This window comes from Ascaphus truei, chromosome 8 (genome assembly GCF_040206685.1).
Source record: "Ascaphus truei isolate aAscTru1 chromosome 8, aAscTru1.hap1, whole genome shotgun sequence".
Taxonomy (NCBI): Eukaryota; Metazoa; Chordata; class Amphibia; order Anura; family Ascaphidae; genus Ascaphus; species Ascaphus truei.
In genome coordinates, this window is record NC_134490.1 from 33552300 (window position 1) to 33562492 (window position 10193).

The 10193-nt window shown below is 45.0% G+C and overlaps 1 long non-coding RNA gene across 1 annotated transcript; it reads right to left on the bottom strand.

Annotated features, from left to right (window-relative positions):
* Window positions 1-800: 800 nt before the first annotated feature.
* LOC142501401 (uncharacterized) lies at window positions 801-4180 on the bottom strand. The gene is made up of 3 exons (XR_012803490.1): window positions 2791-4180; window positions 2083-2154; window positions 801-1696 (listed from the first exon to the last, which is right to left on the bottom strand). It is a non-coding gene; the product is annotated as an uncharacterized LOC142501401 (long non-coding RNA).
* Window positions 4181-10193: the final 6013 nt, after the last annotated feature.

The following is a 10193-nucleotide window of genomic DNA, read 5'->3' on the forward strand; positions in this document are numbered from 1 at the left end:
TCTTTGCCTGATTTGTGGATTAATGATATAGACGCATCTCACCGGGGATCGGGGCTCCCGCTAAGATCGCGTTATACATGCGGAGCAGCCTAGGGGCTAATACTTTGCTTAATTTTTTATAGTATAGCCCCGAGTAGCTGTCTGGGCCAGGGGCCTTTGGCGGCTTTAATTCCTTTATCACCGTGACTAATTCCTCCATAGTGAATTCAGCCCCCAGACTCTCTGTCAGCTCTATATACACACACTGCAGCCACACACACACACACACACACACACACACACACACACACACACACACACACACTCTAGCTCTATACACACACACACACACACACATTACTTGCTTTGCTAGTCCCATGCTGTGCTTAAAAGCTGTGTGAACGGTGATGCATCTGCTTAAATGGCCTTCATGTGAATGGATATTCCAGGCAAAAGGTGACACATTGTATGCTCAATGTGCATGTCATTTCCCAGAATCCCTTGCTGCAGTGGGAGCACTGTATGCTAGGTGATAATGGTTGAAAGGCGGGGTTGCAGACCTGTCTAAGACATTTGAATGTGCTCACAAGTGATATTCTTTATTGGCCTTTTTCACCCACCTTAACTTAAAATGTGATATATATGTATATGTGTGTCCATTTTTTTGGCTACGAGAAGAAAACATAATTGAAAACAATATCACATTATTGTCTTTTTCTACGTGCTTTTCCATTTTTCCTATGATCCATGCGCCTGAGGACTCTTCTCTTTGCATCTTCACTCTGAGGGGACTTGGAAACCCCCACTTTTAACTCCGACAGCAGAATTAAGAAAAGTTTGGAATCCTCCTATTTTTTCAATGACTGGACTTTCATATTCATCACTTGTATGTATGTTTACATTGAACTAAAACACAGGACATACACTTACAGTATATTGAAAAATTGTGTGTACATAGTGAACCACTGATTCACATACAGCAGCACTTGTGAGCCACATTGTCCCACACCTCCCAGGCACCCCTAGATCTAGTGTCATGGGGACCCCCATTTAGCTACACTAAACATGGGGATTTCTGTCGACAATCCAGGGGAATTATAGGTCAGTCTTATGGGTGGGCTGATCTCCCTTCTGGGGCATGGTGAGTGCACCTGTGTCACAACTGTTACTCCCCCCAGCTGTTTAGGTGGCATACGGGATACAGGGAGCTCTTGCTCAGCTGGCCCTACCCTAAGGTGGTGCTCAACAATGGTGTAGACCTAGCTCATCTTCAGGTTCATCATTCTGCTCTACGGATTCAAAGGGAGTGAATTCCTCTGCTTCTGGATCCAACTCCGTGATGGTATCTCTCTCTATGTCTCTTGATCCTGCTGGTTGCATTGAGGAAACCTCTCATGGAAGATTGGGAACGCGTGTGCATACCAGGTGAAGTGGTCGGTGACCACTTGGATGTTGCTAGTGTTCTTTCTATAAGGTTTCAATGACAGAAAGTGTATGCTGTGCAACCCAAATCCAAGGGTCTATTACTGGTTATATTTTCGAATGGGGTGACCCTCTTAGGCAGAGTCTTCCTTGGTACACACAGACAGCATTTTTGCAGTAGTCTTCAATGTCTGTGGCCATTCGAGGCCAGTAGAACAGGTCTTTTACTAGTCCCAACGTCTTGTCGGCACCCAGATGACCATGGTTGTAATGGAGGGAGCCGAGTACCACCTGCCTGTATTTGTAAGGGAGTACCAAATGTTTAGTTACCATGTGTTGAGATTTCTTGGTGACTTGAAACAGCACTCACTATAACCAGTGGCATTGAGTTTAGCAGAGGAGGGGGATGAATGTGAGTGAGTTATTGTCCATGTGCACCACAAATGTTGTTCTATACAGGTAGTCGTATAACTTGTCAACTACTGCCCATTTCAAAGCCAGGAACACAAGTTTATGCGCCCCTGGACTGTTCCTGATATAATACAGCCCCTAACCCTTCTAGGCTGGCGTCCACATATAATACGTTGGGCTTTTGTGGGTCAGCAAATGCTACTACCGGCACATTGATGAGGCAGGCCTTGATGGCTTTCAAGGCCTCTTCGCACATGGGAGTCTACCTACCTCTAAATGGTTCATTCATCTTAAAGTATGTCCTCGAGTTGGCAGGTAACTTTTTGTCAGTTGGGTCAATGGCTGTTTGTAGGAGATGTGTGCAGAGGTTTTTAGAACAGGAGATGTTTGGAAGAGAAAAGCAAATTAACTTTTATTAGCCCTACCTTTCATAAACAGCAGCTTGTGATCAGCAAAAAGCAGGACTACAGGGAAACAAAATTAGGCCTAACGCCTATAGGGAGTGCGGACTTCCCCACACCATATCTACTGTATGGGTTGGAAAAAGAGGGCTATACACCCCAAGCACTAGTGCTCAAGTATTGCTGGCACAAAAAAGAATCATAACATCCTTTGAATCCAAAAATATGAACGACTGGACAGAACCAACTGCTTTAACATATAAATCACCAGGTCTCATGAAGCACCGCGGACATATATACACAGGCTGGGGGGAGGGGTAAGGAACACAGAAGAAGACAGAGTAGCCAAGATGCCCAATGTAGCTGAGCCGCCTGGCCCGCTCTAATCCTCCCTAGTCCCGCAACCCCCACGATACCTGCTATTACGCCGAGACCATGCTTGTGATCAGCAAAAAACATGAGTAAAGGGAAACAAAAATAGGCCTAACTCCTATAGGGGGTGCTGACTTCACCACACCATATCTATGGGTTGGGGGGCTACAACAACAATTACAGCAACAGTGTGGTGGTCAGTTACCTTCGGGTCATGACTTCCTCCTCTCTGGCTGGGGGGTGATGTCCACGTACAGGCTTCTCTCCACATTGTTCCAGGGTCCAGTACCTTCCTGGGTCAGAAAGAACCATGCACTGAGAGCTTTTTTTTTCTTATTGTTCTTTTTATTAATTCTCCAACATTGCTGATAAACATGACAGATTTCAACACATCTTTACAATTTTTCATGTAAATTATACTTGTAAAAAAGTACACATCAGATACTCAAGCTTAACTCAAAAATACTCAACTTTCAAATTGTATAGTTACATACTTACATAGTAGAGGATGTTGAAAAAAGACATATGTCCATTGTCGTGGGGAAAAAAACTCAGTCCCACACGTATTCTTTTTAGGCAAAAACAATCTGTTGAAAAACGTTATTGCAGCAGCTGCTTGCAAGAGCGCATTTAATGCAAATCAAAACATTGCTGTCTGATCTAACATAAATTAACTGCACTATAGGCTCTAAGCAAGCTATCTTATACCAGAAGAATGGGCGGGCATGCATCATTTTACAGTGTCTGCCCATATGAGTTCAGCGAGCATCCTACTTTTCTTTATCTTGTTTTTCTTGCAGTTACTTGGTTATACATTTTGCAATATATTTGAGCAGATTAAGCAAAATAGAAACTCGTGCTAAGCTACCTCATCTTTCTCAAGGCCGACAGCCAGTACATCTCTCTCTCTGACTCTACAAGGGGGGTTAATACAGGGGAGCGCAAACTTTTTGTGCTGCGCCCCCCTGTCACTCTGCCCCGGCTCTCGCGCCCCCCTGCCTACCTTCTTTCGTGTCAGATGACGCTGCGTGGGCGTGACGTCAGGTCACATGGTGCCGTGACGTCAGGTCACATGGTGCCGCGGCGTCTATTGACGCCGCGTTGCCATGGCGATGCAACACAGACGGCTGTGTCCCGGTCCCCCCTGGCGGCACAACGCACTACACGCTGTGGCGCGTCAGCCGCTAGGAGACACAAGAGAATGGTGTTTCCTAGCGTTGACGCGTCACGTGGTGTGGCTGTGAGCCAATGGGGAGGTGGAGGCTTCGGGGAGCGGGGAGGAGTGTATGAGTGTGCCTGAGTTCGTGAGTGCCTGTCTGTGTGTCTGAGTGCGTGTGTGCCTGCCTCTGTGTGTGCCTGAGTGCGTGAGTGCCTGCCTCTGTCTGTCTGTGTGTGCCTGTGTGTGTGCACGTGTGTGTATGAATGCCTGCGTGTGTGTCTGTGTGTGCCTGTGTGTGTGCGCGTGTGTGTGTGTATGAGTGCCTGCGTGTGTGTGTGTTGCTCATTACTTACCTTAACTCCAGCCCGAGCCGTGGAGGGAGGGGGGGGAGAGTAGCGGGTCCCTCCGCTCAAGCCACGCCCCCCTCCCTGTCAAGCCTCCCCCTCCCGCCCACCTCCCGCCCCCTACAGACCGCATATCGCGGTCTGTGTCTGTCAGCGCACCGCCTGTATGCAGTGCGGGCGCGCTGACTCTGGGAGCGGGGCCTTAGCCTTAGACTGGTGGCGGATGTGAGCGTCTCCGGTGGATTGTATTGTATTGTATTGAATGTCTTTATTTATATAGCGCCATAAATATACATAGCGCTTCACAGTAGTAATACATGTTGTAATCATATAAATAACAGGGAATACGTGCTTCAGACATAAAAGTAACATTAAGGAAGAGGAGTCCCTGCTCCGAAGAGCTTACAGTCTAATTGGTAGGTAGGGAGAACGTACAGAGACAGTAGGAGGGAGTTCTGATAACTGCGTCTGCAGGGGGCCAAGCTTTATGCATCATGTGTCCAGGATTATCCACAGTGCTATTCATATGCTTCTTTAATCAAATGTGTCTTAAGGTGGGTCTTAAAGGTGGATACAGGGTGCTAGTCGGGTATTGAGGAGAAGGGAATTCCAGAGGTGCAGGGCAGTCAGTGAGAAAGGTTTAAGGCAGGAGAGGGCTTTAGATACAAAGGGGGTAGAAAGAAGACATCCTTGAGAAGAACGCAAGAGTCGAGATGGTGCATAGCGAGAAATTAGGGCTGAGATGTAAGGAGGGGCAGAAGAGTGTAAAGCTTAAAAAGTGAGGAGGAGAATTGAGTGTGAGATGCGGGATTTGATCGGAAGCCAGGAGAGGGATTTCAGGAGGGGAGACGCAGAGACAGATTTAGGAAAGAGTAGAGTGTGATTCTGGCAGCAGCGTTTAGGATAGATTGTAGGGGAGACAGGTGAGAGGCAGGGAGGCCGGACAGCAGGAGGTTGCAGTAATCGAGACGGGAGAGAATGAGGGCCTGAGTCAGAGTTTTAGCAGTCGAGCAACAGAGGAAAGGGCGTATCTTTGTGATGTTGCGGAGGAAAAAGCGACAAGTTTTAGAAACGTTTTGAATGTGAGGGACGAATGTGAGAGAGGAGTCGACTGTGACCCCCTAGGCAGCGTGCTTTGGCTACTGGGTGAATGATCGTATTTGCAACAGTAATGTGGAAGGAGGTAGTAGGGCCAGGTTTGGGAGGAAGTATAAGGATCTCTGTTTTTGCCATGTTAAGTTTCAGTCGGCGGATGGCCATCCAGGATGATATTCCAGAGAGACATTCAGAAACTTTGGTCTGTATAGCAGGTGTAAGGTCAGGGGTTAAAAGGTAAATTTGTGTATCGTCAGCATACATTGTTCAAGTTGTGGGGTGCACTGTAAGAGAATGAGGAGCGGCCGGATACTTTGTTGAATCTTGGGACCACGAACAGTCTTTTGGAGTCAGATTTCAGATGATAAGTGCTGCATGTGGTAGGGGTGAGGAGCTTGTTCAGATAAGCGGGTAGCTTGCCCAGAAAGTATTTGAAGGCAAAACAAGAAAGATGAACTTTGCGCCTAGACTCAAGTGATGACCAATCTAGTTATTTGAGCAATTCGCAGTGATGTGTGTTGTAGTAGCATTGGAGGACAAAGTTGCATATTGAATTGTAGAAGGTATCAAGTTTGCTACGGTGGGTTTGGGGTGCTGTGCCATATACAATGTCCCCATAGTCTATAATTGGCTTTAGCATCTGCTGTGCGATGCACTTTCTGACCAGCAGAATTAGGGAGGATTTGTTCCTGTAACGCAATGGTGCGCAAACTGGGGACCGCGCCCCCTTGGGGGGGGCACAAGATTATTTAGGGGAGGCTCGGGCTGCGTGCGGGGAAACCTGGGGACGGGCAGAGCTGTGCACGGGCGGCCAGAAGCTCCGTGCTGAGACTGCTTCTCTGCTCTGTGTCAGAGGGGGCGGGGCTTTCCTTCCCTGCACACCCCCTCCTCCTCCTGTGTTACCCGTCCCAGTTTTCAGCAGGACAGGAGCAGGCTTACAGTAGTACTTCCTCTCCCCCACTCCCCAGGTGAAAATCTGTGACTTATGATTTTGTGTTGTGTCTGTGTGTGTGTGTTGTGCCTGTGTTGGTTGTGATTGAGTGTGTGTTGTGATTGAGTGAGGATAGGCAGCATCTGCAATGGGTATATAATCCTAGCGAAGCTGATCATTTTAACAAGTTCGCATCTCCCCGCTAAGTTCAATGGAAGGCCTTGCCAGCTTTCCAGCTTTTTAATCACTTTGGTTAAGATTGATTTAAAATTGCATGCGTACAATTTTTCTAGGTCAGGGTCTATATTGACCCCCAAGTATTTGATAGACTTGTCATTTTAACGGGGAGGTCTCATATATTTTTTAACCACTGTCTCCGGATTAGAGACAAACATCAGATATTCACCCGCAAAAATAGGCAACTTCACTTCCTTATTTTCTATTTCAATGCCTTTATAGTCTGCCATGCCCCAAAGGTACTTAGCCAATGGTTCCATTACTATGTTGAAAAGAAATGGCGACAAAGGACACCCTTGCCTTGTTCCTCTGTATAAATTGAATTCCTGGGAGAGTATTCCCGCTGCTATGAACCGTGCCTTTGGACTCTCATACATAGTTCTAATCATGTTAAGAAATATAATTGATATTCCCCTTCTTTGAGGTATATCAAATAAAAATTTCCATCCAACATTGTCAAAGGCTTTCTCTGCGTCTACCGAAATAATCGTTCCTATTATCTTGTGGATTTGATTTGGTCTAATAAAGGAGTGCTAATACTTTTCTTATATTCTTCACTGAAGATCTACCCTTTACAAACCCTGTCTGGTCTTTATGGATCAAACCTGGTAGTACTGCAGCCACCCATTCTGCAGAATTTTTAGATCCTGATTTAATAAGGATATGGGTTGATATGAGCCAGGAAAAGAGGGTCTTTACCTTCTTTATGTAAAATTCTGATGAAAGCTGTTTTCCCGGTTTCCAAATATTTCCCTTGGTCTACTATCTCTTTGAAGGCGTTTTGCAGGGGGGAGTCCTACCTCCAACACCAAGATCTTATAGAATTCGGCTGTAAAGCCATCAGGCCCTGGTGCCTTCCCATTTTTAAGTTTCTTTATGACCGCCTCTATTTCTTCCCTGGTAATCGGAGCGTTATGTTCTTGTTGCTCTTCATTCATTGCTGTTAGGAACTTTAATCCCTGTAAAAACATGTCTCGAGCTATATCATCCTGCTCACTAGATTTCCTAATAACTAGATTTCCTAATAATTTGCCTGCCTTGTTATAAAGGTTATTACCATACTTATTAAGGTTAAGGTCTCTAAATTGGAGCTTTTTCTGTTCCTTTCTGTGTAGCCATATTTTTTTCCCATACATTCTTTGCTTTCATGTATTTGTCCCTGATTTCTGGGGTGGGATTGTTTTTTTTAAGTGACAGAACACCCTGTTCAGTTCCTTGCTAGATTTAATGAATGCATGCTAGAATCTTGCCTCTCATTAACACTTTAGCGATTACCCAATACACTTTCCCCTCATTTTGGTGTATAGCATTTATTTCCTGAAAGTAGTACCAGCTATTGAGGAGGAAAGCTTTAAACTCTTTATTATTATTATTAACATAAAATGGAAATCTCCAGATTTCTATTTTTGTGTTCCCTAAGTCCTACATTTATCTCTAACCATTCTGGTGCATGGTCTGATATGATTATATCTTCAATCGCCACTGCTGACACCTTGTCCATTATATGGTCTCTTGTTAAAATATAGTCTATTCTAGAGAAGGAGTGGGTGCGAGAAAAAGGTATATTTCATCTCAGTGGAGTTGAACAGCCTTGTCGTGGAAAAACTGAGTTCCACACTTATTCTCTTTAGATAAAGCAATTTGTCCAGATACTTTTATTTCAACAGCTGTGGCAAGGGTGCATTTAATACAAACCAAAACATTGCTGTCTGATTTAACACAAAGGCACAAATAAGCTCTAAAAGTTCTATTTTACACCTGAAAAAGGGGGCGGCATGCATATTTCACAATATCAGTCCATATGGCTTCATTGGGCATTCTGCTACTTTATCTACATTCCACATGGTTTCTGGTTATACATTTTGCTATATATTTTAGCAAGCTAAGCAGAAAAAGCAAAGATATGGTGCATAGCACACTCATCTCCCACCCATCCTCTCCCCCCCAAAAACCGCAGCTGTATCCCTCCGTCGCATGATGCCTCAAGGGGGATTAACAGATAAGAGAGCGAGAGTTCTACCTAACAAAGAAATAACAGTTTCAGCGTTTTAATAAAGCGAAGGAAAGTTCAAAGAAGAAAAAACACCCTTCATATACACACCATTTCACTGCTACCCATAATGCACTGTAACACAAAGCGTGACTTCTTTATAGTTATGGAAAAACAAAAGTCTGGTTATAATTATACATAGAAAATAATGTGAAAGTATTATACTTCCCTAGCCCCCAGCAGTCTAACAATCCTAATGTTTGTTATAACAGCCCTGTGCTTCTCTGTGCAGATCTGGATTTTCCTGTTCTCTGAATATGATACGATCTATCTAAAAATGGATCACTGACAGCGTTAAAATCACCCCCACAATTAGATCCCCTCCTCTTTCTTTCAATAATGTATCAGTTACACCCTGGAGGAAAGGCTGGCTCTGTTCATTCGGGGCATAACTATTATATACACATATCCAGTGGCAGATTTCCTATTAGGCCTGTTAGGTTCGGGCCTAGGGTGGCAAAATTATATATACTTTTGCCGCGCTCTCGGGCCTATCGGACCTGATGGGAAGTCACTTAGCTGTTACAGGCTCCTCCTTACCTGCCGCCTTCCTTCTCCTTCAGAACCGCAGCGTCAAATGACACCGCGGACGTCACCAACGTGACGTTACACGGTGTCTCGTTGCCATGGCAACGCGACGTCACAGCGTCAAATAACGTCATGATGTCGCTTTACCATTGCAACGCGATGCCGTGCAGCGTCATTTGACGCTGCGGTTCAAGAGGAGGGGGGCGGCAGCAAGAAGGCGTCTGCAACAGCTAAGTGCCGAGGGGCGGTGGATTTTCATATCCATATTGTTGATCTTGATATTACACTGTACCACTCTTCCCTCTGTGTCACTCCAAGTTGATATATGTTCACATGGTAGTGTTTTGCTTATCAGAATCGCTACCCCCTCCCCCTTTCTGTCCCACTGCTGGAGAGAATATGCATTCACCTACCCAGTTAGTTTAGAGTTTCTTACTCTCCTTGTTTAGATGTGCTTCCTGTATAAGGGCTATATCCGCTTTTAAGCTGCTTTAATATGTTGTTCATTTTTATTGGGGAATAAATCCCCTTCACATTCCATGAGACCAGTCTCGTCGTTGGTTGCTTGTTAAACTGATACTAACTAGCACAGGGTTGCGCAAACTGGGGGGCGCAACCCTCAGGTGGGGCACGAGATTCTCTACTGGGGGCGCGACGGTTACAGAGGCCCCGCGCTCTTCCCGAAGGCATTTAAATTAAATTGACATAATGTTCTCTTGGAGATATAACCCATCCATTGCTTTCAACTTTATCACCTTAATATCGCCAATTGCAACAATCCTTATAAAGGATTCACTTTTATATCCACTTTTTCCTCCCCACATTTTATGCATGCACAGTACCATCTCTCTGTATCCAGGTCACATTAGTCCCCATTATGAGTTTAATACTTATTTCCTTGCAGCCTGGTCCATATCTCAGTGGTGCAGGGAAACCTTTTCTTGGCTGCGCTATTTTCCTCCATGCTGTATCTCCATCTCCTTTGAGGTTCTGTCCTCAAGTTCTGCAGCATGCGTGTGGATAAAGCGCTCTGCTGCTTCTGCAAAAAATGTGGTCCTTCCATCTATGAAGATTCTTAAGGTGTCGGAATATCCCAGGGAAAACGTTTTATTTTGCTCATATAGCATAATGCAAACTTTACTAAACTCCTGTATTTTATTTGATACTGCAGTTGAATAGTACTGAACGATTAAGATCCTTTCCCCTTCATAAGTAAGGCCACTGAATCCTTACAGGCTCTTAATCTGCTTGATTTTCCATTGAA